Source organism: Arachis stenosperma, chromosome 2, assembly GCF_014773155.1.
Source record: "Arachis stenosperma cultivar V10309 chromosome 2, arast.V10309.gnm1.PFL2, whole genome shotgun sequence".
In the NCBI taxonomy this organism is placed as follows: domain Eukaryota; kingdom Viridiplantae; phylum Streptophyta; class Magnoliopsida; order Fabales; family Fabaceae; genus Arachis; species Arachis stenosperma.
In genome coordinates, this window is record NC_080378.1 from 76,258,574 (window position 1) to 76,274,419 (window position 15,846).

At 39.9% G+C, this 15,846-nt stretch overlaps 1 non-coding gene across 1 annotated transcript; it reads left to right on the top strand.

The window, feature by feature from the left end:
* The first annotated feature begins 4,279 nt into the window (after window positions 1–4,279).
* LOC130964552 (small nucleolar RNA R71) lies at window positions 4,280–4,387 on the top strand. The gene has a single exon (XR_009080641.1). It is a non-coding gene; the product is annotated as a small nucleolar RNA R71 (small nucleolar RNA).
* The last annotated feature ends 11,459 nt before the right edge of the window (window positions 4,388–15,846 follow it).

Sequence of the window (15,846 nt, forward strand, 5' to 3'; positions counted from 1 at the left end):
ATCAAAAAGAGGCACAGGAGTTCCTCCCTGAATTTCCTGAAATTGACTACTGGGCCAGCCTAGAAGCATCTATCACCAAGTTGCAAGAAACTATGGAGCAACTTAAGGAAGAACAGCAGAATCAGAACTGCATGCTCTGCAATTGCTGAAGGAACAAGAGAAGCAGGGGCGTGAACTTCAAGAGATAAAACGCCAAAAGCCTCCCCCTCAAGTTGAGGGAGCATCCACTTCTCAAATCAGGTTGTTGAGTCCTAACTCTGTGATAACCTCTATCATTAGGAGCCTATTTAAATTTTTTGTTTTATATTACTATTAGTCTTATCTATATCTATTTCTGAGTTTTGTTCTTAATTCATGCTTAATAAAATTTAAAATTCATGTCTTAAAGCTATGAATGTCCTATGAATCCATCACCTCTCTTAAATGAAAAATGCTTTAATCACAAAAAGAATAAGAAGTACAGGATTTCGATTTATCTCTGAAACTAGTTGAATTAGTTTGATGTGGTGACAATACTTTTTGTTTTCTGAATGAATCTTGAACAGTGCATTGTCTTTTGAATTTGTTGTTTTAAGAATGTTAAAATTGTTGGCTCTTGAAGAATGATGGAAAAGGAGAACGTTATGAGGATCTGAAAAATCATCAATTGATTCTTGAAGCAAGAAAAAGCGTGAATAAAAAAAATGAAAAAAAAAATAAGAGAAAAGAAAGAGTAAGCAGAAGAAGCCAATAGCCCTTTAAACCAAGAGGCAAGGGCAATAAAAAGGATCCAAGGCTTTGAGCATCAGTGGATAGGAGGGCCTACAGGAATAACATCCTGGCCTAAGCGCTAAACCAAGCTGTCCTAACCATGTGCTTGTGGCGTGAAGGTATCAAGTGAAAACTTGAGACTGAGCGGTTAAAGTCGTGATCCAAGGCAAAAAGAGTGTGCTTAAGAACCCTGGACACCTCTAATGGGGACTCTAGCAAAGCTGAGTCACAATCTAAAAGGTTCACCCAATCATGTGTCTGTGGCATGTATGTATCCGGTGGTAATACTGGAAGACAGAGTGCTTTGGGCCATGGCCAAGATCATAAAGTAGCTGTGTTCAAGAATCATCATACCTAACTAGGAGAATCAATAACACTATCTGAATTCTGAGTTCCTATAGATGCCAATCATTCTGAACCTCAAAGGATACAGCGAGATGCCAAAACTTTCGGAAGCAAAAAGCTACTAGTCCCGCTCATCTAATTGGAACTAAGTTTCTTTGATATTTTTGGAGTCTATAGTATATTCTCTTCTTTTTATCCTATTTTTATTTTCAGTTGCTTGGGGACAAGCAACAATTTAAGTTTGGTGTTGTGATGAGCGGATAATTTGTACGCTTTTTGGCATTGTTTTTAGTATGTTTCTAGTAGGATTTAGTTAGTTTTTAGTATATTTTATTAGTTTTAATTAAAATTCACTTTTCTGGACTTTACTATGAGTTTGTGTGTTTTTCTGTGATTTCAGGTATTTTCTGGCTGAAATTGAGGGACCTGAGCAAAAATCTGATTCAGAGACGGAAAAGGACTGCAGATGCTGTTGGATTCTGACCTCCCTGCACTCGAAGTGGATTTTCTAGAGTTTCAGAAGCCCAATTGGCGGGCTCTCAACGGCGTTGGAAAGTAGACATCCTGGGCTTTCCAGCAATGTATAATAGTCCATACTTTGCCCGAGATTTGATGGTCCAAAACCGGCGTTGCAAATCAGCTTCAAAAAATTCCCAGCGTTTAACGCTGGAACTGCATAAAATTGGAGTTAAACGCCCAAACTGGCATAAAAGCTGCGTTTAACTCCAGGAGAGTCTCTACACGAAAATACTTCAATGCTCAGCCAAGCACACACACAGTGGACCCGGAAGTGGATTTTTCTGTCATTTACTCATTCTGTAAACCCTAGGTTTACTAGTTCACTATTAATAGATCTTTTGACATTGTATCTGTACCTCATGACACTTTACACGTTTCTCATTGTATCTTCTACAGCATGAGTCTCTAACCCCATGGTTGGGGGTGAGGAGCTCTGCTGTGTCTTGATGGATTAATGCAATTACTACTGTTTCTTATTCAATCATGCTTGCTTCCGTTCTAAGATATCACTTGTTCTTAACCCGGATGAATGTGATGATCCGTGACACTCATCATATTTTCAACTATGAACGCGTGTCTGACAACCACCTCCGTTCTACCTTAGATTGAGTAGATATCTCTTGGATTCCTTAATCAGAATCTTCGTGGTAGAAGCTAGAATTGATGGCGGCATTCAAGAGAATCCGGAAGGTCTAAACCATGTCTGTGGTATTCTGAGTAGGATTCAATGATTGAATGACTGTGACAAGCTTCAAACTCGCGATTGTGGGGCGTTAGTGACAGACGCAAAAGAATCACTGGATTCTATTTCGACATGATCGAGAACCGACAGCTGAATAGCCGTGCCGTGACAGGGTGCGTTGAACATTTTCACTGAGAGGATGGGAGGTAGCCATTGACAACGGTGAAACCCTACATACAGCTTGCCATGGAAGGAGCCTAGCGTGCTTGAAGAAGAAGATAGTAGGAAAGCAGAGGTTCAGAAGATAGAGCATCTCCAAAACCTCAACCTGTTCCCCATTACTGCAAAACAAGTACTTATTTCATGTTCTTTTGCTTTTCACAATCAATCCTGATAATTTTTAATATCCTGACTAAGAGTTACAAGATAACCATAGCTTGCTTCAAGCCGACAATCTCCGTGGGATCGACCCTTACTCACGTAAGGTATTACTTGGACGACCCAGTGCACTTGCTGGTTAGTTGTGCGGGATTGCAAAAGTGTGATTGCAATTTCGTGCACCACTGTGGCTAGGAAGGGTCTGCCAAGGATGATGGATTCATCCATGCACTTCCCAATCTCTAGGACTATGAAATCAGCAGGGATGTAATGGTCTTCAACTTTCACCAAAACATCCTCTACAAGTCCATAAGCTTGTTTTCTTGAATTGTCTGCCATCTCTAGTGAAATTCTTGCAGCTTGCACCTCAAAGATCCCTAGCTTCTCCATTACAGAGAGAGGCATGAGGTTTATGCTTGACCCTAGGTCACACAGAGCCTTCTTAAAGGTCATGGTGCCTATGGTACAAGGTACTGAGAACTTCCCAGGATCCTGTCTCTTTTGAGATAATCTCTGCCCAGTCAAGTCATCCAGTTCTTTGGTGAGCAAAGGAGGTTCGTTCTCCCAAGTCTCATTACCAAATAACTTGTCATTTAGCTTCATGATTGCTCCAAGGTATTTAGCAACTTGCTCTTCAGTGACATCTTCATCCTCTTCAGAGGAAGAATACTCATCAGAGCTCATGAATGGCAGAAGTAAATCCAATGGAATCTCTATGGTCTCAGTGTGAGCCTCAGATTCCCATGGTTCCTCATTAGGGAACTCATTGGAGGCCAGTGGACGTCCATTGAGGTCTTCCTCAGTGGCGCTCACTGCTTCTTCCTCCTCTCCAAATTCGGCCATGTGGGTCATGTTGATGGCCTTGCATTCTCCTTTTGGATTCTCTTCTGTATTGCTTGGAAGAGTACTAGGAGGGAGTTCAGTAATTTTCCTGCTCAGCTGTCCCACTTGTGCCTCCAAATTCCTAATGGAGGACCTTGTTTCAGTCATGAAACTTTGAGTGGTTTTGATTAGATCAGAGACCATGGTTGCTAAGTCAGAGTGGCTCTGCTTAGAATTCTCTGTCTGTTGCTGAGAAGATAATAGAAAAGGCTTGCCATTGCTAAACCTGTTTCTTCCACCATTATTGTTGTTGAAACCTTGTTGAGGTCTCTGTTGATCCTTCCATGAGATTTGGATGATTTCTCCATGAAGGATTATAGTGTTTCCATAGGGTTCTCCCATGTAGTTCACCTCTTCCATTGAAGGGTTCTCAGGATCATAAGCTTCTTCTTCAATGAAGCATCCTTAGTACTGCCTGGTGCAGCTTGCATTCCAGACAGACATTGAGAATCATATTGACTTGCTGAGTCAATATTTGTTCTGAGCCAATATGGCATTCAGAGTATCAATCTCAAGAACTCCTTTCTTCTGATTCGTCCCATTGTTCACAGGATTCCTTTCAGAAGTGTACATGAATTGGTTATTTGCAACCATTTCAATGAGTTCTTGAGCTTCTGCAGGCGTCTTCTTCAGATGAAGAGATCCTCCAGCAGAGCTGTCCAATGACATCTTGGACAGTTCAGACAGACCATCATAGAAGATACCTATGATGCTCCATTCAGAAAGCATGTCAAAGGGACACTTTCTGATCAATTGTTTGTATCTTTCCCAAGCTTCATAGAGGGATTCACCTTCCTTCTGTCTGAAGGTTTGGACTTCCACTCTAAGCTTACTCAATTTTTGAGGTGGAAAGAACCTTGCCAAGAAGGCATTGACTAGCTTTTCCCAAGAGTTCAGGCTTTCTTTAGGTTGTGAGTCCAACCATATCCTAGCTTTGTCTCTTACAGCAAAAGGGAATAGCATCAGTCTGTAGACCTCAAGGTCAACCCCATTAGTCTTGACAGTGTCACAGATTTGCAAGAATTCAGCTAAAAATTGATGAGGATCTTCCAATGGAAGTCCATGGAACTTGCAATTCTGTTGCATTAGAGAAACTAATTGAGGCTTAAGCTCAAAGTTGTTTGCTCCAATGGCAGGGATAGAGATGCTTCTCCCATAGAGGTCGGGAGTAGGTGCAGTAAAGTCACCCAGCACCTGATGTGTGGAAAACGATCCAACACAAAACTCACCGGCAAGTGTACCGGGTCGCATCAAGTAATAATAACTCACATGAGTGAGGTCGATCCCACAGGGATTGAAGGATTGAGCAATTTTAGTTTAGTGGGTGGTTTAGTCAAGCGAATCAAGTTTTGGTTGAGTGATTTGTGTTTAACAGAAATTAAATGACAGTAAATGTAAAGGGGGAAGGGAGAAATGCAGTAAAATAAAGAACAGAAGAGTAAAAGTGCAGAAACTTAAAGAGCAAGAAAGTAAATGACTGAAAATTAAAGTGCAAGAAACTTAAATTGCAGTAACTTAAATGGTAAGAAAGATAAATTGCTGAATGTAAAGGGGAATTGAGGAATGGATTGCAGGATCTAAACAAGAAGAAGTAAATTGCAGTAAGAAGGTAGCAGAAATTGAATTGGATGCAAGCAGAAATTTAAACAGCAAGGAAATTAAAGTGCAGTAAGTTCATAAGGAATCAAAAGTGATCTCAGGATCCCAAGGGCTTAGGTAGCAGAGCCTAAAACCCAATTTCCTTCCCAGATCTGAATGAACTAAGAAATTGACAGAAAATTAAGGATGAAGCAGTAGAAGAACAGAATTTAAAGTGAATTATGCAGAAAGCAAATTTAAACAGAGCTAGAATGGGAATTGGGACAGAATTTCCCCAATTTCACACATCCACAACTCAGAAAACAGAAGAGTAGAATTGCCCAAGGGAATGAGGAAGGAGATCAATCAACTCTCCCTATCCTCTGAAGTCTCGGTCAATTCTCTCCAGAACAATTCCAAGAGAGTCAAAGCTCCAAAGGAATGTGAAAATTCAAAAGCCAAGGTAAAAGTAAAAATTCAAAAGTGAGCATAAAAGTTGCTAAAAGGTCTTCATTACATCAAACTAAGTCCTATTTATACACTTTCTATTCTTGGATAATGGGATTTGGATGGGCTTTTGGATTGGTGAAGAAATGAATTCAAATTTATTTTTAATTTGAATTTTGGCCCAAAAACCACTCCCAGGAGGCTGCCCTGCCCTTGTGAAGGGCAGGGCAGAAAATTGATGCTAGGCACAAGAAGTTGGTGCGGCCATGTTGCTTGTTGGTGCGAGTTGGTGCGCAAGAGGAGGAAATTTGGTGCGCCAGAGGCTGCCCTGCCCGCGCCAAGGGCAGGGCGGGCAAGGTTGATGCGCCAGGATGAGCGTTGCGCGCGGATGGTGCTGCCAAAGAAAAGTTGATGCGCCAGGAAGGAATTTGGCGCGCCAGGATGCCTGGTGCGTGGGAGGCTGCCCTGCCCGCGCCAAGGGCAGGGCAGAAACGGCTGGTGCGCCAAGGAAGGAATGTGCGCGCGCGATGCTGCCAGACGAGGAAATTGGTGCGCCAGGGAGCAAAGTTGGTGCGCCATTCAAATTTCTGCCCTGCCGCGCCAAGGGCAGGGCAGGATCCTTTCCTTCACATCGTGGGTTCGATCCTGGGAGAGTGCAAACACGCTAATTATTTTTCTTGGTTTCTTGGCACGCTAGTATGTCTCAAGGCTTGGCTTCCTCATGGTTCCTGGTTCGAACCTTGTGGCATGCATGGGTGTCATTTTCCTTTGAATTTCTTTCCTCATGGAGCCCGATCCTGCTCTCCACAAGGGCAGGGCAGAAATTGCTTCTCTTGGTTCCAAGGCATTATTTTGTGCTCTGCCCTTGGAGTGGGCAGGGCAGAGTTGCCTTGTCTTGGTTCGGTCACTTAGTGCTGCCCTCCTAGAGGGCTTCTGCCCTTGTGGAGGGCAAGGTTGCTTCCCCCATTAGTTGAGGCACGCTTCTCCCTTTTTTGGCCACGCTTCCCTTTTCTTTTGTCACGCTTCTTAGGCCACGCTTTTCATTTTCTTTTCTTTTCTTCACCTAAAATAAACCAAACAACCACTCAAAGTATCACTAAATTCAAGAGGCTTATAAATCAATTAAAATGCAATTAAAATTAGCTTAAACCTCATGATTTATCATTAATTTCATAGTGGTTGCTTGATTTAGAGAAGTTATGCATTTTTACTCCAAATCACTAACTTAGGATGCAAGAAAGTGCATAAATGCTAACAAAACAAGTGAAATTAGCTTGAAAAATGGGTATATGATGACTTGTCATCAGCACCTTCCTTGCATTGTTGGCATTGTTGTTATTTTCGGCTGCCATGTCTTCTTCTTGTTTGAAGATTTCTGTTAGGTCCTCTACAGAGAGTTGTGCCTTAGCTTCTCTTAGCTTTTGCTTCAAGGTCCTTTCAAGTTCAGGGTCAGCCTCAACAAGAATGCTTTTGTCTTTGCTCCTGCTCATATGAAAGAGAAGAGAACAAGAAAATATGAAATCCTCTATGTCACAGTATATAGATTCCTTGAGGTGTCAGAGGAATAGAAAAATAGAAGGAAGAGGTAGAAGAATTCGAACTTATCAAGAAAGATAGAGTTCGAATCGTGCATTGAGGAGGAGTGTTAGTCCATAAATAGAAGGATGTGAGAAGAGGGGAAGAAGTTTTTTTTTTTGAAAATTAAAGTGAATTAATTAAAAGAAATTTTGAAAAAAAGTAATTGATTTTCGAAAACTAAGATTGGAAAAAAAAATAAAGTGATTTTTGAAAAAGATTTTGAAATTAGAAATAAAAAAGATATGATTGAAAACTATTTTGAAAAAGATGTGATTAAGAGATATGATTGAAAAGATATAGTTTTAAAAAGATATGATTGAGAATATTTTATTTGAAAAACAATTTAAAAAGTTTTGATTTTGAAAATTAATGACTTGGCTAACAAGGAAAGATATGATTCAAACATTAAACCTTTCTCAACAGAAAAGGCAACATACTTGAAATGTTGAATCAAATCATTAATTGTTAGCAAGTATCTTTGAAAAAGAAAGAAATTGATTTTGAAAATATATGATTGAAAAGATATGATTTGAAAAAGATTTGATTTTGAGAAATTATGAAAACTTGAACAAAATCTTCCCTCTTGTGCCATCCTGGCGTTAAACGCCCAGAATGATATCCATTCTGGCATTTAACGCCCAAAACACTACCCTTTTGGGCGTTAAACCTGGCTGGGCGTTTAAACGCCAGTTTTCCTTCCTCACTGGGTGTTTTGAACGCCCAGCTTTTTCTGTGTAATTCCTCTGCTATATATTTTTAATCTTCAATTCTCTGTATTATTGACTTGAAAAGACACAAATAAACAATTTTTTTAGATTTTTAATAATGAGGAATAATCAAAATGAAACTAAGATCAAATAAACAATGCATGCAAGACACCAAACTTAGAAGTTTGTATACTATTGACACTAACAAAATGAGAATGCATATGAGAAACAACAAACACTCAAGACAAGAGAATTTAAAGATCAGAGCAAGAAAATCATCAAGAACAACTTGAAGATCAATGAAGACACATGAATGAATTCGAAAAATGCAAGAAGAATAGAAACATGCAATTGACACCAAACTTAAAATGAGACACTAGACTCAACAAGAAACATACAATATTTTTTGTTTTTATGATTTTGTAAATTTTTTTGGATTTTTCGAAAATTAAGTGGAAAAAGAAAATTAGGATATCAAAATTCTTAATGAGAATTCCAGGAATCATGCAATGTTAGTCTAAAGCTTTAGTCTAAAGGAATTAGACATGGCTAGCCAAGCTTCAGCAGGACATTACATTCAAGAGCTAAATTGATGAGAATCAATCAGCTTTGGTGATGAAAAGAACATCACCTTGAAACACTAGAATTCATTCATAAGAACTCTGAAAAATACCTAATCTAAGCAACAAGATGAACCGTCAGTTGTCCAAACTCAAACAATCCCCGGCAACGGCGCCAAAAACTTGGTGCACGAAATTGTGATCTCTACTTTTCACAACTCAAACAATCCGCAGTACTGGCTCCAAAAACTTGGTACTCAATACCATTATCTAAACATAATTTCACAACTTCACACAACTAACCAGCAAGTGCACTAGGTCGTCCAAGTAATAAACCTTACGCGAGTAAGGGTCGATCCCACGGAGAATGTTGGTATGAAGCAAGCTATGGTCACCTTGTAAATCTCAGTCAGGCAGATTCAAATGGTTATAGATGATTTATGAATAAAGCATAAAGATAGAGATACTTATGTAATTCATTGGTGAGAATTTTAGATAAGCGTATGGAGATGCTTTGTCCCTTCCGTCTCTCTGCTTTCCTACTGTCTTCATCCAATCCTTCTTACTCCTTTCCATGGCAAGCTGTATGTTGGGCATCACCGTTGTCAGTGGCTACAGTCTCATCCTCTCAGTGAAAATGTTCAACGCGTTCTCTCACAGCACGGCTAATGATCTGTCGGTTCTCAATCAGGTTGGAATAGAATCCAGTGATTCTTTTGCGTCTGTCACTAACGCCCAGCCTTCAGGAGTTTGAAGCTCGTCACAGTCATTCAATCCTTGAATCCTACTCAGAATACCACAGACAAGGTTTAGACCTTCCGGATTCTCTTGAATGCCGCCATCAATTCTAGCTTATACCACGAAGATTCCGATTAAGGGATCCAAGAGATAAACATTCAAGCATTGTTTGCTTGTAGAACGGGAGTGGTTGTCAGGCACGCGTTCATAAGTGAGAATGATGATGAGCGTCACATAGTCATCACGTTCATCATGTTCTTGGGTGCGAATGAATATCTTAGAACAAGAATAAGCTGAATTGAATAGAAGAACAATAGTAATTGCATTAATACTCGAGGTACAGCAGAGCTCCACACCTTAATCTATGGTGTGTAGAAACTCCACCGTTGAATGGCCAGCCTCCCAATGATCTAAGATAGCATAAGACTACTCAAAGATAGCTACCAAGATTAAAAATACAATAGTAAAAGGTCCTATATGTAGAGAACTAGTAGCTTAGGGTTTACAAAGATGAGTAAATGACATAAAAATCCACTTCCGGGCCCACTTGGTGTGTGCTTGGGCTGAGCATTGAAGCTTTCATGTGTAGAGACTTTTCTTGGAGTTAAACGCCAGCTTTTGTGCCAGTTTGGGCATTTAACTCCCATTCTTGTGCCAGTTCCGGCGTTTAACGCCGGGCAGTTTTGAGCTGATTTGGAACGCCGGTTTGGGCCATCAAATCTTTAGCAAAGTATGGACTATTATACATTGCTGGAAAGCCCAGGATGTCTAATTTCCAACGCAATTAAGAACGCGCCAATTGAGCTTCTGTAGCTCCAGAAAATTCACTTCGAGTGCAGGGAGGTCAGAATCCAACAGCGTCTGCAGTCCTTTTCAGCCTCTGAATCAGATTTTTGCTCAGGTCCCTCAATTTCAGCCAGAAAATACCTGAAATCACAGAAAAACACACAAACTCATAGTAAAGTCTAGAAAATTGAATTTTAACTAAAAACGAATAAAAATATAATAAAAACTAACTAAAACATACTAAAAACATACTAAAAACAATGCCAAAAAGCTTATAAATTATCCGCTCATCAAAGAGCTTCTCTCAAAACAGAGTCAAACAGAGCCCCCATAGTCAAACTCTAAGTTTGGTGTTGGGAGACCACAACCAAATGCTAAGTTTGGTGTTGAACCCCCACATTCAAACTCTAAGTTTGGTGTTTGGAGGTTCCAACATTGCTCTGAACATCTGTGAGGCTCCATGAGAGCCCACTGTCAAGCTACTGACATTAAAGAAGCGCTTGTTGGGAGGCAACGTAATGTTATATTTATCTATTTTCCATTGTTATTTTATGTTTTCTATAGGTTGATGATCATGTGAAGTCACAAAAAATAATTGAAAGAGCAAAAACATAATGAAAAATAGAAAGAAAAATAGCACACCCTGGAGGAAAAGCTTGCTGGCGTTTAAACGCCAGTAAGGGCTACAAATGGGCGTTTAACGCCCAATCTGGCACCATTCTAGGCGTTTAACGCCAGAAAGGGGCACCAGACTGGCGTTTAACGCCAGGATTGGCAGAAAGGGCGTTTTGCACACCACTTGGTGCAGGGATGAGCTATCCTTGACACCTCAGGATCTGTGGACCCCACAGGATCCCCACATACCTCTCCACTCTCTCTCTTCTTCACCCATTCACCAATCACCTCAATACCTCTTCCCCAAAAACCCCTCACCTATCAAATCCCACCATTCTCTTCACCACTCACATCCATCCTTCATAAAACCCCACTTACCTCACCATTCAAATTCAAACCACTTTTCCTCCCAAATCCACCCATAATGGCCGAACCATACCCCCTCTCCACCCCTATATAAACCCATCTTCACCCCCTCATTTTTCACACAACCTAAACACTACTTCTCCCCCTTGGCCGAAACAAAAAGCCTCCCTCCATCTCCTCTATTTCTTCTTCTTCTACTCTCTTCTTTCTTTTTTTGCTCGAGGACGAGCAAACTTTCAAAGTTTGGTGTGGTAAAAGCGTTGCTTTTTATTTTTCCATAACCATTTATGGCATCTAAGGCTGGAGAAACCTCTAGAAAGAGGAAAGGGAAGGCAAAAGTTTCCACCTCCGAGTCATGGGAGATTGAGAGATTCATCTCAAGGGTGCATCAAGACCACTTCTATGAAGTTGTGGCCATGAAGAAGGTGATCTCCGAGGTCCCTTTTCAAACTCAAAAAAGGTCAACTTTGATCAAAGGTTGGACCAAGTCCTCATGGATATCTGTGTGGAAGGAGCTCAATGCAAACAAGAGATTCCACTCATGGACATGAGGAGATTCCTCATCATGAAATCCCTGAGATGCCTCAAGGGATGCACTTTCCTCCACAAAACTATTGGGAGCATATCAACACCTCCCTAGGAGAATTGAGTTCCAACATGGGACAACTAAGGGTGGAGCACCAAGAACATTCCATCCTCCTCCATGAAATTAGAGAAGATCAAAGAATCATGAGAGAGGAGAAACAAAGGCAAGGAAGAGACATTGAGGAGCTCAAGCACTCCATAAGATCTTCAAGAGGAAGAACAAGCCGCCATCACTAAGGTGGACCCGTTCTTTAATCTCCTTGTTCTTTATTTTTCTATTTTTTCGAATTTTTATGCTTATGTTTGTGTCTTATGATCATTAGTGTCTTAGTGTCTATGCCTTAAAGTTATGAATGTCCTATGAATCCATCACCTTTCTTAAATGAAAAATGTTCTTAATTGAAAAAGAGAAGAATTGCATGAATTTCGAATTTTATAACAGATTAATTATTTTGATGTGGTGGCAATACTTTTGTTTTCTGAATGTATGCTTGAACAGTGCATATGTCTTTTGAATTTTTTGTTCATGAATGTTAAAATTGTTGGCTCTTGAAAGAATGATGAAAAAGGAGACATGTTACTGAGGATCTGAAAAATCATAAAAATGATTATTGAAGCAAGAAAAAAACAGTGAATTCAAAAAAAAAGAGTAAGCAGAAAAAGCCAATAGACCTTTAAACCAAAAGGCAAGGGAAATAAAAAGGATCCAAGGCTTTGAGCATCAGTGGATAGGAAGGCCTACAGGAATAACATCCTGGCCTAAGCGGCTAAACCAAGCTGTCCCTAACCATGTGCTTGTGGCGTGAAGGTGTCAAGTGAAAACTTGAGACTATGCGGTTAAAGTCGTGATCAAAAGGAAAAAGAGTGTGCTTAAGAACCCTGGATACCTCTAATTGGGGACTCTAGCAAAGCTGAGTCACAATCTGAAAAGGTTCACCCAGTTATGTGTCTGTGGCATGGATGTATCCGGTGGTAATACTGGAAAACAAAGTGCTTTGGGCCACGACCAAGACTCATAAAGTAGCTGTGTTCAAGAATCATCATACTTAACTAGGAGAATCAATAACACTATCCGGATTCTGAGTTCCTATAGAAGCCAATCATTCTGAATTTCAAAGGATAAAGTGAGATGCCAAAACTGTTCAGAGGCAAAAAGCTAAAAGCCCCGCTCATCTAATTAATACTGATCTTCATAGATGTTTTTGGAATTCATTGTATATTCTTTTATTTTTATCCTATTTGATTTTCAGTTGCTTGGGGACAAGCAACAATTTAAGTTTGGTGTTGTGATGAGCGGATAATTTATACGCTTTTTGGCATTGTTTTTAGTATGTTTTTAGTATGTTTTAGTTAGTTTTTATTATATTTTTATTAGTTTTTATTTAAAATTCACTTTTCTGGACTTTAATATGAGTTTGTGTGTTTTTCTGTGATTTCAGGTATTTTCTGGCTGAAATTGAGGGACCTGAGCAAAAATCTGATTCAGAGGCTGAAAAAGGACTGCAGATGCTGTTGGATTCTAACCTCCCTGCAGTCGAAGTATATTTTCTGGAGCTACAGAAGCCCAAATGGAGCGCTCTTAACTGCGTTGGAAAGTAGACATCCTGGGCTTTCCAGCAATATATAATTGTCCATACTTTGCCCGAGATTTGATGACCCAAACCGGCGTTCCAAATCAGCTCAAGAATTCCCGGCGTTTGACGCCGGAACTGGCATAGAAGTGGGAGTTAAACATCCAAACTGGCATAAAAGCTGGCGTTTAACTCCAAGAAAAGTCTCTACACATGGAAGCTTCAATGCTCAGCCCAAGCACACACCAAGTGGGCCCAGAAGTGGATTTTTATGTCATTTACTCATTTCTGTAAACCCTAAGCTACTAGTTCTCTATAAATAAGACCTTTTGCTATTGTATTTTCATCTTGGTTCTTCTGGTTCCCTCTCTGGGGCCGAAGCCAATGATCACCATTATCACTTATGTATTTTCAACGGTGGAGTTTCTACACACCACAGATTAAGGTGTGGAGCTCTGCTGTACCTCGAGTATTAATGCAATTACTACTATTTTCCATTCAATTCAGCTTATTCTTGTTCTAAGATATTCATTCGCACCCAAGAACATGATGAATGTGATGATTATGTGATGCTCATCATCATTCTCACTTATGAACGCGTGCCTGACAACCACCTCCGTTCTACATGCAAACAAGGCTTGAATGTATATCACTTGGATTCCTTAATCAGAATCTTCGTGGTATAAGCTAGAATCCATTGAGTAGAAAAGCATACAAAGGGGAGAATGCATGAAAAAACAAAGATTGGGAATGCATCAAAGGATGCACACGTGCACAAGGCATGCACGCGCAAAAGTGGTCTCGCTTGTAGACGCGCAGATGGATAATTTGCCAATTGACGCGTGCGCACACTTGGCGCACACATGCCGATACTCGCACGTGACTCACTAAAGTGAAATTGCCACCAGTGATTTCTGAGCAGCCCAGGCCCAACTCCAACATGTTTCTGAGTGTATTTCATGCAGAATTGAAGCCCAAGCAAAGGAAGAGTAATTATTAGTAGTATAGCATCATGTAGGTTAGTTTCTAAAGAGAGAAGCTCCCTCTTCTCTCTAGAATTAGGATTAGAATTTCTTAGATTTAGGTTTAATTCATGCTTTGATTTACCTTTCCTTTACAATTTCTTGTTCCTCTACTCTTCCTCTCTCTAATTTTGTATTTCATTCTTGTAATTGCTTACTTTGTTGTTGATGCACTCTTTCTTCTCCTATTTTTCTTTAATGCAATTTAAGATTCATGTTCTTTTATTATTGATTTGCTTTGTTGTTGTTAATTTCCTTGCAATTGAGTAGTGTAAATTTACTTTCCTTGTAATTTTACTATGCTTTCCCTTTATGCCTTCCAAGTGTTTGATAAAATGCTTGGTTGGATTTTAGTATAGATTTTATTCCTCTTGGCCTAGGTAGAGTAATTAGTGACGCTTGAGTTATCTAATTCCTTTGTTGATTGATAATTAGAAGTTACTAATTGATTTGGATACCACTAAATCTAGTCTTTCCCTGGGAGTTGGCTAGGACTTGTGGAACCAAGTTAATTCATCCACTTGACTTTCCTCTATGGTTAGAGGTTAACTAAGTGGTAGCAACGAACAATTTGTGGTCACAATTGAAGAGGATAACTAGAATAGGACTTCTAGTTCTCATATCTTGCCAAGAGCTTTGTTAGTTGTTAGTTTATTCTCTTTGCCATTTATATTTCTTGTCTAAAATCTCAAAAACCCCAAAATATCTCATAACCAACAACAAGACACTTTATTGCAATTCCTAGGGAGAACGACCCAAGGTTCAATACTTTGGTTTATAAATTTAGGGTTTGTTACTTGTGACAAACAAATTTTTGCATGAAAGGATTAGTGATTAGTTTAGAAACTATACTTTATAACGAGAATTCATTTGTGAAATTCTAAACCGTCAAAGATCTAATCATCAACATCCCAAGAGGTTTTTCTCACTGGGAATCACATCCTCTTCACTCTCTCCAAGTTCGGCCATGTTGGTCATGATTATGGCCTTGCACTCTCTTTTGGGATTTGCTTCTGTATTGCTTGGGAGAGTACTAGGAGGAGTTTAAGTGACTCTTTTACTCAGCTGACCCACTTGTGCCTCCAAATTTCTTATAGAGGACCGTGCCTCAGTCATGAAACTGATGGTGGTCTTAGATATATCAGAGACTATGTTTGCTAAGCTAGAGAGTCTCTGCTCAGAATTCTCTGTCTGTTGCTGAGAAGATGATGGGAAAGGTTTGCTATTGCCAAACCTGTTTCTCCCACCATTATTGTTATTGAAGCCTTGTTGAGGCTTCTGTTGATCCTTCTATGAGAAATTTGGGTGATTCCTCCATGAAAAATTGTAGGTGTTTCCATAGGGTTATCCCATGTAATTTACCTCTTCCATTGCAGGATTCTCAGGGTCATAAGCTTCTCCTTCAGAGGAGGCTTCTTTAGCACTGCCAGATGCAGCTTGAAATCCGGTCAGACTCTGAGAAATTATATTGACTTGCTGAGTCAATAAGTTGTTCTGAGCCAATATGGCATTTAGAGTATCAATCTCAAGAACTCCTTTCTTATGAGGTGTCCCATTGTTCACAGGATTTTTTTCAGAAGTGTACATGAACTGGTTATTTGCAACCATTTCAATGAGTTTCTGGGCTTCTGCAGGCTTTTTCTTCAGATGAATAGATCCGCCTGCAGAATGGTCCAATGACATCTTGGATAACTCAGATAGACCATCATAGAAGATACCTATGATGCTTCATTCTGA